The sequence below is a fragment of the Pinus tabuliformis genome, chromosome 3_2, assembly GCF_031772625.1.
Source record: "Pinus tabuliformis cultivar Carrire ecotype Pingquan chromosome 3_2, CPIR1, whole genome shotgun sequence".
In the NCBI taxonomy this organism is placed as follows: Eukaryota; Viridiplantae; Streptophyta; class Pinopsida; order Pinales; family Pinaceae; genus Pinus; species Pinus tabuliformis.
In genome coordinates this window covers 806,438,105-806,453,387 of record NC_142302.1, presented here as the reverse complement: position 1 = coordinate 806,453,387, position 15,283 = coordinate 806,438,105, and the positions used below count along the sequence as shown (strand labels likewise).

Genomic DNA, 15,283 nt, shown 5'->3' with positions numbered 1-15,283 from the left:
GATGAGGGTAAAATCCAATTTGAACTGAGAGGCCAATGCCTTACCTTCAGATCCTTCCAAGGATCCCTTCTTGGACTTCTTCAATGGACAATTAATTGCATAATGGCCCACCTCATGACAATTAAAGCATCTCACTTGAGATTTTTCAATCTTCTTCCCTCCATGGGAAGAACTCGATTTGGGATGAGAATCCTTCTCCTTCCCTTTCCTTTCCTTACTAAGGCAAAATTTTCTTCATCCTCTTTGGATGAAGAACCATCTCTAGTGCTCCTCCTGATCTCCTCCTGCATAAAATCTGACCATAGTCATTCCCAATCTGGCAGTTTCTCTCTTCCATTCACTGAGTCCTGGTAGTTATGCCAGCTCTTGGGAAGACCGAGGAGAGCAAGACTCATCATTGCTCCGATACCATGTAGAACTTTTTCTACAAAACTTCGCTCCAATACCATGTAGAAATTATCACTGTAGATCACCTGATTATGCAATGTACTAAAGAAAAATACTTGATCTACTTCTACTATCAAACTTTGTGGAAGCTTAATCAATTTGAGAAAGATAAATCGGAACACATATAACAGAGAAGAAGATTCAGTCACACATGAAACACAGATGAATACTCTGGGGAAATCCTCAACTAAAAACTCCACTATTTGTATTATCATACAAGTGGAAATATCTCAAGATTACACAAAGCTTTAGCTCTCAAGCTATCCATTTCTCAGTACAATCCCTCACTATTGCTCATAGACAGAATAGACAACACATATGCCTTCCTTCAGTCCTCCAAGCCTCCTATTTCCTTGCGCAATTTCTCCTGGGTCCTCCAGCTGCAACCTGTGTGATTCTCACCTCACACACAACACTGACCTCTAAAATAACTGCGCAATCTTAAAGGATTTAATTCCTTCTGCATGGATGAGTTTCCTTTATAGGAAAATTCCTCCAACTGATAGTACAATGTCCCTATCTTTAATCTCATCTGGGTCTCTGTCTGAACTGACATGCATGAGTTATTTATAAGAGAATATTCAGTTATCTGGAGAACACTATTTGCATGCATTAACTAACTGAACTCACAATTAGTTCCTCCAATTGTTTGGAACTAATTTAACTGGACTTCACACCTCAAAAATTACTCTACCACATGCTTGGGCTAAATTTGATCTTCTTTGAACCATATTTAGGTCATACTTAATGGGATATTCGTGTTTTTAACATGATGTCAATTTGGTGTTAAAAGTAATATATAAATCCAAGTTATTATTAGTGAAATTCAAGTATAATTCAAAAAACATATAGTGGAAAGAGAAACATCTTCATAATTAGGCTTCTCTATTTTAGTTTAATTTGAATTGAGTTTGTATTTGAATATATAATTTTCTATAAAGAAGTGAAATAGAAATATGAGAATTGAAATAGCCCAGACAATCCCAAACCTTCCTTTCCTGGTTATCCATACCTATCTCCTAGCCTTGTTAAAATAATGTGCTTTAAATTATTCAAAGAGTAGAATGAATTTGCTACAAAAAAATTTGTGGTCATCATGATATTAATTATAAGCTCCACAAATAAAGTTTTCAATTGGGTTTATCTCTAGTGGTTGTGAGGAATGATTGTTATCCTTCCCACCCAGTTTCAATTTCCATAAGTGACGCGTTGAACTGACAACAAGCATATTGGTGTAACGACATTGAACCTTGTTGTTGCAACGTAAATCTTTTGGTCACCATTCTTTATAATTCACTACAAAAATAATTGTTCAGTTGCTACATAAGTGATGTCATAGATGCAACTTGTGAATTATTTCCTAGCATATGGCTTGTTTCATCCTGGCCTTCATCTACCTTAACAAAGCATTCAACTTATTTCTTTCCTATATTCAATAAAAAATGTATGTGGTATTGACAAAGCTAATTCAACTAAATTTCCCATTTTCAGATTTTGACAAGGTTCACTAATCATTTCTTGATTCACTCTTGGCCGCAACTCCTCTTGTATTCGCAAACCATAACATGTAAAAAGTGAACTACCATAAGTTATTTGGCTAGAAAATCCTTCACAATCGAATTTGGAGGTAGTTCTTTCAAAGTCATCTATTTAACAACAATGTGCAATCCTTTATTCATGAAATTGATATGATGTTAGAAACTTCAAACAACATACATAAAAAAATGTGTAAAATATTATCAAATGAATTTCAAAACAAGAAAATTGCAAAGAAACTACATCATAATATCGTGATTTTAAGAATACCATGCTCACTTTTTCATGTTCCAACATAATTAGAAGGAGATTATCATTTGTGCCACATGATGGGCTACAAAATGTATCCATATGTGGGCAACCAACTTTATGGGAAGGGAAAGGGCAAGGTGGTATCATGTTTGCATCCCGAGGAGATAGCCATAGTATAGTGTCCATAATCTCATTGTTCTACATTATCACCCATCATGCCCACTCGACCATCTGAACAATGAAGGAAGAGTGTGTTTCTTCACCCTCCTTGTACCTCCAATGTGCAACAACTCCAAACTCAACTTGTTGATGCATTTCTTTAGTCTATATTTGTATTTCTAGTGGAAGACCATCATCCCCAAAAACAACAGTATGCAAATATTGATACCTAAAGCATTTGGACCACAACAAGTGTTAGGAGAGTAACCCAAAAAATCCCATTGGTTTGTTCCTAACCTAATCTACAAATGATGTAACTTCAATAGAGCAGAATGATGTATATCCCAAATCAGGGAAAGCATAAAATATATATCCTTTGCATACACAAATGTAGTGCTAAATTAAAATTCCTATATTTGGGGAGTGGTAGAAATGAAAAATATTTTCAAAGGGGATGTTGATGAATGATGTAAGTAGAAGCATTTGTTATCCAACATATCCAATGGAATTTTCAAAAAAATTAACAGTGTCTTATCAAGAAATAGTGCAAATTACGACACCAACACCATGAAAAACATGTTGATATGCCACCATGAAAAACTTGTCGATATGATTGGTGATATGCCATTTAAGTTGTACATTCTCCTATAATACCTCAAAAAATTCATCCACATATTTGCAGCGTTTGATTTGAATTCCCTCTCTCACGAGAGATTTCAACATCTGATTTTCTACTTCAAAATGTATGATGATCATAGAAAAGGGGTTTGTTAAAAGAAACTTACTCTCCTATACTACCACTCTATGATCTCCCTTGTCATAATTTATCGACCTCCACGAGGCTTGGGCCTTTCATCTCAGGAACAAAAGCAAGGACAAAAAGGGATGCAACCCCAATAATAGCAGCTAATACTATAAATCTTTTGGATGTGCTCAACACATTAATAAAAGATAAGAATCTCTATGAAATAATCAAATTAAACATACAACGAAATGTTGCAACAATGTGTCCCATGCACGGTGAGAAGAAAACTATATAAACCACACCATGAACAACAAGCCAACCATAGCTAGTTGGACCCACGTCATTGTACCAAGAGCAAAAATGATGGGAATAGTATTTCTTGGGTGTTGGCGTTTTTATTAATGAGGTCTGAGGTCGTCAATTCTACCAAAGCCCCCAATACGTCACTGAGCCTTATCCTTTTTTCAACATGACATATGGGTTGGGAAAACCCAAGCGGAAATGGGACCCTGATATGGAAGGCCTCGTACTCCGTTGAACTCATCAGTAAACCGAGGCCTTGTAGGATATATAGAGATGTTCAAATAATTAATTTTAAACCCTATATGATATTTAAATCCATAGCACTTGCAACACTACCCCTGCTAAGAAGGCTTAAAATTCGAATTAGTTTAGGGACAAGAGTGCCTTTTTTAATAGTGATATTCATACCCTCTACAAGGAAGGACAATTGCAGAAGGTCGAGGCTGCTAATCTATTAATAGACATGAAATCATGAGGTTTCTCTCCCAATGCTATTACATATAATACACTCATTGATGGTCCTACAAGAAGGGAATATTTATAAAAATGTATAAATAAAAAGAGCTTCTTAATGAAATGTTGGTGAAGGGAATATTTCCTACCCAGGTTACTTACAACACTCTCATTGATGGTTACTGCAAGGAATGATATGGGGCTGCCGCATTCAAGATGCTTGAGAAAATGAAGTAACATGGCATTTTTCCCAATGTTTCCACTTATAATGAACTAATCTATGGACTGTGCAACGAGGATAAGACTGAAGAACATTTTAACTTGCATGGTGAAATGCAAGAAATGCTGTGGTGCCTAGCATTATTACTTACAATGCACTCGATAATCGACTTTGGAAAAATGGGCAGACAATAAAAGGGGAAGAATTCTTAGATGAAATCAGAGGAAAAGGTTTAGTTCGCAACATTTTCACATACAACACATTAATTGATGGATACTGAAAAAAGGTGAAATGAAAGAGGCCTTTCGGTTGCCAGAAAGCATGATTACGAAAGGTATTCATGCCAATGTCTCCACATATAATTCCCTCATGAATGGATTTTGCAAGATAAGAAAGATCAAAGAGACTAGGAAACTCCTTGATGAAATGGCAGAGAAAATGTCAAAGCTAATGTTGTTGGCATTATGATACAAGTGTTGTCCTTGATGGCAACTCACACAGATGACATATCATAGTGCAGTAGGTCAGTAGCAAAGAGTTGATGATCAGACTACAAAGAATGAAGAAAGAAGAGTATATACGTAGGTTCACTATATACCAAGTCGCGTACATATGCAGGTTATACATAGTTTCACTATGTACCAAGTCGCGTATATACGCAGGTTCGCTATATACCAAGTAGGGTATACTCATAGGTTATACACGCAGGTTCACTATATACAAAGGCGCATATACACGCGAGATTTCCGATCAAAAGTCGCGTATGTTTATGCACGCACTTTCATGCACGGAAAAGCGTGTACATGTGGGAAAGCTTATTTTTGGGTCCGTGGTATTTAGACCTATGGTTTTGGTCCTTGGTATTGCGTCCGAAGTGTTGAACCCAGGTATTGGGTCCCTAGTATTGGTTCTCAATGGTTTTGGACCATGGTATTGAGTAAGGCCTAAGACTATAAAAGGAGAAGAAAATCATTAGGCAAGGGCATGGAAAAAGTCTTGAATATCTGATGAAGTATGAGATCCAATATGCAAGTTATGGGTTCATGATGCATTGCTTGATATAAGCTAAGGAGGAATCTCAACGGTTTATGGAGAACAAGATCTAAGGATAGATCGGGATCTAATGGCTTGGAATGAATCATCTCTATACGGTTTGATCTTGTTTAGTCTAGATCTGTATACTGATGCATGTAATGTTCTGTAAATATTATGGTCTGGGTATGACTGATGTCTGAACAGTTGCAAAGTTCCGAGTTAATATTTGCAGATGTATACGTGGGTTAGCTTCGGTAAAAGCACGTATGTACGCTGGTTTGGTTCATTGTAGTAGCGTATACATTATGAAGTATGATATTTGAAGTTGCAGTTGGGTCTGATTGTTATTGCAGAGTTCTGTTGTCTGTTCTATGTTCTGGTAACTGTGTTGTTGACAGGGTTTCAATGTTTCAGAATTGGGTGATTCAGAGATTGATGATGTAGGTGTAGTTGATGGGTGTATTGCAGTGATGGTTAATTTTGTGCTTCAATGATATTGATGGGTCCAGTATGAAAATTGGATGAAACGTGGCCTTCAGATTATGATGATGTGTTCCATGAGTATCCAGTCTGAAAATTTATGAAACGTGGTACCTGGAGGAAGAAAGAGAAGGTTGTAGCCTTCTGTAGGTCGGCACCTACATACTAGTACATCTGCTAGTACAAGAGCTAAGGGGGTGGTAGCTCCCTTCCAGTAGCAGCTGGAAAACGAGTAAGGGTTGGAGCATTTCAGTAGGCCGGCACCTACGTACTAGTAAATGGATCGGCTAGTACAAGAGCTAAGGGGGTTGTAGCTCCCTTCCAGGAGAGTCTGGAGAATGAGAGAAGGTTGTAGCCTTCTGCAGGTAGAAGCCTGTGTACTGGTATAAGACTGCACCAGTATAGAACTATTGTGTAAAGAAGTTTCTTATTAAAAAGAAGATTGAGACGACTTGCAGTAGGTGGTTTTCACCCACATTGGGTTTCCACCTTACATCATGGTGTTCATGTGTGCTTCTTGTGTGTGATGATCTGTTCTATTTTACTGCTCCTATTTACTATTCATATGGTTAATAATTTTTTGTTGCACTCATTAAGGATCAACTAACTGAATCATAAGTTTACTGGATATACGCTTGTTGCATTACACACAGTGGCGTATACACGCAGGTTTCCATAACCTAAGTAGTGTATATGAATCTTAATATGGAAATGAAAAGTTTTATTGATTTAATAATACTGATTCACCCCCCCTCCCTCTCAGTATTATTTCCAAGAATTGGAATCAGAGTAGGTCGTTTGGTAGAAGCTTGAACGGTTGAAGGAGATCCGTAGATAAATGGGAAAGAAGCTTAAGAAGAAAGCGCCTAAGAAGAAGAAGACATCTCAAAAGAGCTATGACAGTGGGAGAATCGATTGGGGAATATGTGGAAGAAGCACTTCAAATTCAGAATCACTTCAAGTGGAAGAACTATTAGCCAGATGCAGAAGAAGAGTGGTTCAAGACCATCATGCAAAAAGATCATCACATTCTAGGTACTTTAATGGATATTGTTTTTCTTGCAATATGTTTGGTCACAAAGCTGTTGATTGCTACAGGAGGAATATGAAACATGTAAGATGTTATGCATGTAACAAGCTTGGACATACAGCAAAGGAATGCAGGAACAAAGCATGGGCACCATACCAAAAGGAGAAAACATCATCATCACACTTGAAGATATGGAAGAAGAAGGAAGTACAGTCAGAAAGATGTGGCACATCACAATGTACAGACATAATCAACTCAGAGGGAGATGAAAGCGTAAAACTTCAATATCCTAAATCTCATACGCAAGTTTCATAAAGGGAAGTCGCGTATATACACAAGTTAGACAGTGCACAGTTGTGTATATGTCAATTTGAGAAAAGCAGTGGGACAGGCTCAGGAAAAGGGGCTAATATGATTCAGTCCATTATTTTCTCTATTTGATAATGGTTACAATCTGCTGATGATGTGTGAAAATGTCTTGATACTAGTAAGATGTTTTAAAAGTGTTTTGATCCTAAATTAATGATGATGACGCCTCGATACTTCTTGCTGATATATGCATGATTAGATCTGACAGTAAGCAAGATGGAATAGGTTCAGGGGGAGCATATGCTTTTAATAATGCATTCTTGGCATTATGGTTAGTAGTCCTTGGTGATGATGCTTATATGGCTAAATGATATATCTTGCTATGATATGGGTGTCCATGACAAAATCTCATATGATTCTTGGGGTTACATAGTTGATGTTCAAATCAGATTTGTGGTTGATTCTATGATGATGCATATATGGTTTTTACATGGTGATCTTCATAAGGATAAGGAGAAGTACAAAGCTTGAATACACATCTTCATTACTTGATGATAAGTCACTCATATGTTGCTGTTGTCATATGCATAAAGATCATATAATACAGTTATGATGCAGGATTCCTATAGTTCTTGGTGCTCATGTGGATGAGGATTGTTTCTGTTTGTCTCTGTTATAAATGTCATATCAAGACTCATGATGTAATAGTTTGTCTCTATCTATTGTAGTCATTTGATGAATCCCTTTTGGTCATATGATGTAATTTGTACCCCCACTATGCATGGGAAAGATGATGTAATATTTCAGTCATGTACAAACATTTGGTATCTGGCGTATCCCCACTTGGTTGGGTGGATGAGTAAATATTGGTATATCCCCACTAGGTTGGGAGATGGATGTATGTATGAGACCTTGGTGATAGGAAGGTCATTCTCTTCTTGTAGAACATCTTTTTGCACACTTTAGCACAGCAGAGATTTGAGCATGTACTCAGAGGGAGCATGGACAGATTGATACACCTTGGCATATACAAAGGGGTAGCTCATTCAGAGATTTCAGCAAGTACTCAGGGGGAGAATGGACAGCGGAATGTTTATCAAGGAAAGATAATATCTTGGTCTACCCTTTGCCCTTGATGTCAAAGGGGGAGAGTGATTTGGTGTTGTTGCCATCAAGTCCAAAGGGGGAGATTGTTGGCATTATGATGCATGTGTTGTACTTGATGGCAACCCACTCGTAGAAGAATAACTCACTTATATATATAACTAGATGAATCTATAGAAGAGATATCAGATCTGACAGAATACATGGGATGCAGGATAGCTCAAAGGAATCAGATGACAGTTCTCAGTACGACAAGTTAGCTTTGCCATCAAGTCCAAAGGGGGAGATTGTTGGCATTATGATACAAGTGTTGTCCTTGATGGAAACTCACATAGATGACAGATCATAGTGCAGCAGGTCAGTAGCAAAGATTTGATGATCAGACTACAAAGAATGAAGAAAGAAGAGTATATACGTAGGTTCACTATCTACCAAGTCATGTACATATGCAGGTTATACGCAGTTTCACTATGTACCAAGTCACGTATATACGCAGGTTCACTATATACCAGGTAGGGTATACACGCAAGTTATACAAGCAGGTTCACTATATACAAATGCGCGTATACACACGGGATTGCCGATCAAAAAAGTCATGTATGCGTATGCACACACTTTCATGCACGAAAAAGCGCGTACATGTGGGAAAGCTTATTTTTGGGTCCGTGGTATTTAGGCCTATGGTTTTGGTCCTTGGTATTGCGTACGAAGTGTTGAACCCAGGTATTGGGTCCCTAGTATTGGTTCTCAATGGTTTTGGACCATGGTATTGAGTAAGGCCTAAGACTATAAAAGGAGAAGAAAATCATTAGGCAAGGGCATGGAGAAAGTCTTGAATATCTGATGAAGTATGAGATCCAATATGCAGGTTATGGGTTCATGATGCATTGCTTGATCTAAGCTAAGGAGGAATCTCAACGGTTGATGGAGTAAAAGATCTAAGGATAGATCGGGATCTAATGGCTTGGAATGAATCATCTCTATACGGTTTGATCTTGTTTAGTCTAGATCTGTATACTAACGCATGTAATGTTCTGTAAATATTATGATCTGGGTATGAATGATGTCTGAACAACTGCAAAGTTCCGAGTTAATATTTGCAGATGTATACGCGGGTTAGATTTGGTAAAAGAGCATATGTACTCTGGTTTGGTTCATTGTAGTAGCGTATACATTATGAAGTATGATATTTGAAGTTGTAGTTGGGTCTAATTGTTATTGCAGAGTTCTGTTGTCTGTTCTGTGTTCTGGTGACTGTGTTGTTGACAGAGTTTTAGTGTTTCAGAATTGGGTGATTCAGAGATTGATGATGCAGGTGTAGTTGATGGGTGTATTGCAGTGATGGTTAGTTTTGTGCTTCAATGATATTGATGGGTCCAGTATGAAAATTGGATGAAACGTGGCCTTCAGATTATGATGATGTGTTCCATGAGTATCCAGTCTGAAAATTTATGAAACGTGGTACCTGGAGGAAGAAAGAGAAGGTTGTAGCCTTCTGTAGGTCGGCACTTACGTACTAGTACATCAGCTAGTACAAGAGCTAAGGGGGTGGTAGCTCCCTTCTAGTAGCAGCTGGAAAACGAGTAAAGGTTGGAGCATTTCAGTAGGCCGACACCTACGTACTAGTAAATGGATCGGCTAGTACAAGAGCTAAGGGGGTTGTAGCTCCCTTCCAGGAGAGTCTGGAGAACGAGAGAAGGTTGTAGCCTTCTGCAGGTAGAAGCTTGTGTACTGGTATAAGACTGCACCAGTACAGAACTATTGTATAAAGAAGTTTCTTATTAAAAAGAAGATTGAGACGACTTGCAGCAGGTGGTTTTCACCCACATTGGGTTTCCACCTTACATCATGGTGTTCATGTGTGCTTCTTGTGTGTGATGATCTGTTCTATTTTACTGCTCCTATTTACTGTTCATATGGTTAATAATGTTCTGATGCACTCATTAAGGATCAACTAACTGAATCATAAGTTTACTGGATATATGCTTGTTGCATTACACACAGTTGCGTATACATGCGGTTTGCCTTAACTGAAGTAGCGTATATGAATCTTAATATGGAAATGAAAAAGTTTTATTGATTTAATAATACTGATTCACACCCCCTCTCAGTATTATTTCCAACAATTGGAATCAGAGTAGGTCCTTTGGTAGGAGCTTGATCGCTTGAAGGAGATCCGTAGATCAATGGGAAAGAAGCTTAAGAAGAAAGCACCCAAGAAGAAGAAGAAATCTCAGAAGAGCTATGACAGTGGGAGAATTGATTGGGGAATATGTGGAAGAAGCACTTCAGATTCAGAATCAATTCAAGTGGAAGAACTATCAGCCAAATGCAGAAGAAGAGTGGTTCAAGACCGTCATGTAAAAGGATCATCACATTCCAAGTACTTTAATGGATATTGTTTTTCTTGCAATATGTTTGGTCACAAAGCTGCTGATTGCTATAGGAGGAATATGAAACATGTAAGATGTTATGCATGTAACAAGATTGGACATACAGCAAAGGAATGCAGGAACAAAGTATGGGCACCATACCAAAAGGAGAAAACATCATAATCACACTTGAAGATATGGAAGAAGAAGGAAGTACAATTAGAAAGATGCGGCACAGCAAAATGTACAGACATAATCAAATCAGAGGGAGCTGAAAGTGTAAAACTTCAGTATCCTAAATCTCACACGCAAGTTTCATAAAGGGAAGTCTCGTATATACGCGAGTTAGACAGTGCACAGTCGCGTATATGTCAGTTTGAGAAAAGCAGCGGGATAGGCTCAGGAAAAGGGTCTGATATGATTCAATCCATTATTTTCTCTGTTTAATAATGGTTATAATCTGTTGATGATGTGTGAAAATGTCTTGATACTAGTAAGATGTTTTAAAAGTGTTTTGATCCTAAATTAATGATGATGATGCCTTGATAATTCTTGCTGATATATGCATGATCAGATCTGACAGTAAGCAAGATGGCACAGGTTCAGGGGGAGCATATGCTTTTAATAATGCATTGTTGGCATTATGGTTAGTAGTTCTTGGTGATGATGCTTATATGGCTAAATGATATATCTTGCTATGATATGAGTGTCCATGAAAAACTCTCATATGATTCTTGGGGTTACATAGTTGATGTTCAGATTAGATTTATGGTTGATTCTCTGATGATGCATATATGGTGTTTACGTGGTGATCTTCATAAGGATAAGGAGAAGTAAAAAGCTTGAATACACATCTTCATTACTTGATGATAAGTCACTCATATGCTGCTGTCGTCATATGCATAAAGATCATATAATACAGTTATGATGCAAGATTCCTATAGTTTTTGGCGCTCATGTGGATGAGGATTGTTTGTGTTTGTCTCTGTTATAAATGTCATATCAAGACTCATGATGTAATAGTTTGTCTCTATCTATTGTAGTCATTTGATGAATCCCTTTTGGTCATATGATGTAATTTGTACCCCCACTATGCATGGGAAGGATGATGTAATATTTCAGTCATGTACAAACATTTGGTATCTAGCGTATCCCCACTTGGTTGGGTGGATGAGTCAATATTGGTATATCCCCACTGGGTTGGGAGATGGATGTATGTATGAGACCTTGGTGATAGGAAGGTCATGCTCTTCTTGTAGAACATCTTTTTGCGGACCTTGTTTACAGTCAGGGGGAGCATGAACAACACACTTTAGCAGAGCAGAGATTTCAACATGTACTTAGAGGGAGCATGGACAGATTGATACACCTTGGCATATACAAAGGTGTAGCTCATTCAGAGATTTCAGCAAGTACTCAGGGGGAGTATGGACAGCGGAATGTTTATCAAGGAAAGAGAATATCTTGGTCCGCCCTTTGGCATTGATGTCAAAGGGGGAGAGTGATTTGGTGTTGTTGCCATCAAGTCCAAAGGGGGAGATTGTTGGCATTATGATGCATGTGTTGTACTTGATGGTAACCCACTCGTAGAAGAACAACTCACTTATATATATAGCTAGATGAATCTATAGAAGAGATATCAGATGTGACAGAATACATGGGATGTAGGATAGCTCAAAGGAATTAGATGACAGTTCTCAGTACGACAAGTTAGGTTTGCCATCAAGTCCAAAGGGGGAGATTGTTGGCATTATGATACAAGTGTTGTCCTTGATGGCAACTCACACAGATGACAGATCATAGTGCAGCAGGTCAGTAGCAAAGATTTGATGATCAGACTACAAAGAATGAAGAAAGAAGAGTATATACGTAGGTTCACTATATACCAAGTCGCGTACATATGCAGGTTATACGCAGTTTCACTATGTACCAAGTCGCATATATACACAGGTTCGCTATATACCAAGTAGGGTATACACGCAGGTTGACTATATACAAAGGCGCGTATACACGCGGGATTTCCGATCAAAAGTCACATATGCGTATGCACGCACTTTCATGCATGGAAAAGTGCATACATGTGGGAAAGCTTATTTTTGGGTCCGTGGTATTTAGACCTATGGTTTTGGTCCTTGGTATTGCATCTGAAGTGTTGAACCCAGGTATTGGATCCCTAGTATTGGTTCTCAATGGTTTTGGACCATGGTATTGAGTAAGGCCTAAGACTATAAAAGGAGAAGAAAATCATTAGGCAAGGGCATGGAGAAAGTCTTGAATATCTGATGAAGTATGAGATCCAGTATGCAGGTTATGGGTTCATGATGCATTGCTTGATCTAAGCTAAGGTGAAATCTCAATGGTTGATGGAGAACAAGATCTAAGGATAGATCGGGATCTAATGGCTTGGAATGAATCATCTCTATACGGTTTGATCTTGTTTAGTCTAGATCTGTATACTGATGCATGTAAGGTTCTGTAAATATTATGATCTGGGTATGACTGATGTCTGAACAGCTGCAAAGTTCCGAGTTAATATTTGTAGATGTATACGTGGGTTAGCTTTGGTAAAAGCGCGTATGTACGCCGGTTTGGTTCATTGTAGTAGCGTATACATTATGAAGTATGATATTTGAAGTTGCAGTTGGGTCTGATTGTTATTGCAGAGTTCTGTTGTCTGTTCTGTGTTCTGGTGACTGTGTTGTTGACAGGGTTTCAGTGTTTCAGAATTGGGTGATTCAGAGATTGATGATGCAGGTGTAGTTGATGGGTGTATTGCAGTGATGGTTAATTTTGTGCTTCAATAATATTGATGGGTCTAGTATGAAAATTGGATGAAACATGGCCTTCAGATTATGGTGATGTGTTCCATGAGTATCCAGTTTGAAAATTTATGAAACGTGGTACTTGGAGGAAGAAAGAGAAGGTTGTAGCCTTTTGTAGGTAGGCACTTATGTACTAGTACATCTGCTAGTACAAGAGCTAAGGGGGTGGTAGCTCCCTTCCAGTAGCAGCTGGAAAACGAGTAAGGGTTGGAGCATTTCAGTAGGCCAGCACCTACGTACTAGTAAATGGATTGGCTAGTACAAGAGCTAAGGGGGTTGTAGCTCCCTTCCAGGAGAGTCTGGAGAATGAGAGAAGGTTGTAGCCTTCTGCAGGTAGAAGCCTGTGTACTAGTATAAGACTGCACCAGTACAGAACTATTGTATAAAGAAGTTTCTTATTAAAAAGAAGATTGAGACGACTTGCAGCAGGTGGTTTTCACCCACATTGGGTTTCCACCTTACATCATGGTGTTCATGTGTGCTTCTTGTGTGTGATGATCTGTTCTATTTTACTGCTCCTGTTTACTGTTCATATGGTTAATAATGTTCTGATGCACTCATTAAGGATCAACTAACTGAATCATAAGTTTACTGGATATACGCTTGTTGCATTACACACAGTTGCGTATACACGTGGGTTGCCTTAACTGAAGTACCGTATATGAATCTTAATATGGAAATGAAAAAGTTTTATTGATTTAATAATACTGATTCACCCCCCCTCTCAATGTTATTTCCAACAAATGTTATTACATATAATATATTGATCAGTGCCTTGTGCTAGAAAGGAATAACCCCAAAGGCTAACAAGCTCTTGAATGAGATGTTGGAAGTTAGGCTAGCTCCAAATTACATGACCTATAATACATTGACGAATGGTTTCTGTGAATAAGGTAATATTAATTCGGCTTTGAGACTACGCAAGGAAATGGAAAAAAGAGGCCAATGGGCTAACATTGCAACATATAATGTACTCATCAAGGGGTTGTGCAGAAAGAGAAAAATGTAGGATGCCAATGCACTTTTTAATTTCATATTGGAGAAGGGTATGACCCCTAATCGTGTCATCGACAAGGTAGTTCGGGTAGAAATGATTGAGAAAGGTTTTGGTCCTAACATTGAAGGGCATTTTACTTGATATTGTCTTTAACAACATAGAAAACAATTGAGTTTCTTGTTGTCAGTGTAATCTGAGTCATGCGTGTAGTTGCTATGTGACTATGCAATTATGAGGTAACTATTTCAATGATCTTTGAAGGAACTTCAATTCATCCAGTGAAAACAAGAACTAGATTCTAAGTGAACAACAATGATGAAAGGGAAGATTTTGGCTTTAAAGGGTACGATGTCACATAGAGTTCAACCCTTTTTTGGTAGACTACAGGGTGATGTTGTAAAATAACTTAGATACACTATTTTGGTAGTTGTCAAAGGGAAACTCATCCAGGGAGCTTTTCTATTTCAAATTTCCCCTTAATGTATCTTCCATGTCATGTATAAAATATTGATTTTCCAAGGTCTTTTCCAACAAAAGAAACAAAAGATGGTTATGTTGACTTGTTTTTTTCATTAGTATAACTTCTTATCTATAACCGATGTTGATTATATTTAAGAAAATTACCTTCGCAAGTATTTGAGTTTGAAAAATAATTTGGATATTTATGTTATATTGAGGGGGTAGGGCATGGTTTCGAAGGTCGAAGATAATGGTGAAGATTTCGAGGAAGAAAAAAAACACAGAGACACTTGGTTGAAGGTTGAAGTTTGAAGAAAGTTTAGAATGATTTTTTTTTGAAGAAATATATGTGACATGATTTAAGATTTTTTAGTGGCACCTTGGAGGATAACGGATACAACAACTCTCAAGTTTGGTATTTGATTTTGGGTGATGGAATTCACTTTTTGCAACTGGGGTTTTTCAGTCTTTGTCTCATTTGCAAGTGTTCCTGGTCTAAGTCCAGGAGCATATTTTCTCTTGTGCTAATCTGAAATTTGTGACAAACAGATTGGAGATAC

The 15,283-nt window shown here is 37.9% G+C and overlaps 1 pseudogene; it reads left to right on the top strand.

Annotated features, from left to right (window-relative positions):
- Positions 1 to 14,405, top strand: part of LOC149183050 (uncharacterized) — a 54,753-nt pseudogene extending 40,348 nt beyond the window's left edge.
- Positions 14,406 to 15,283: the final 878 nt, after the last annotated feature.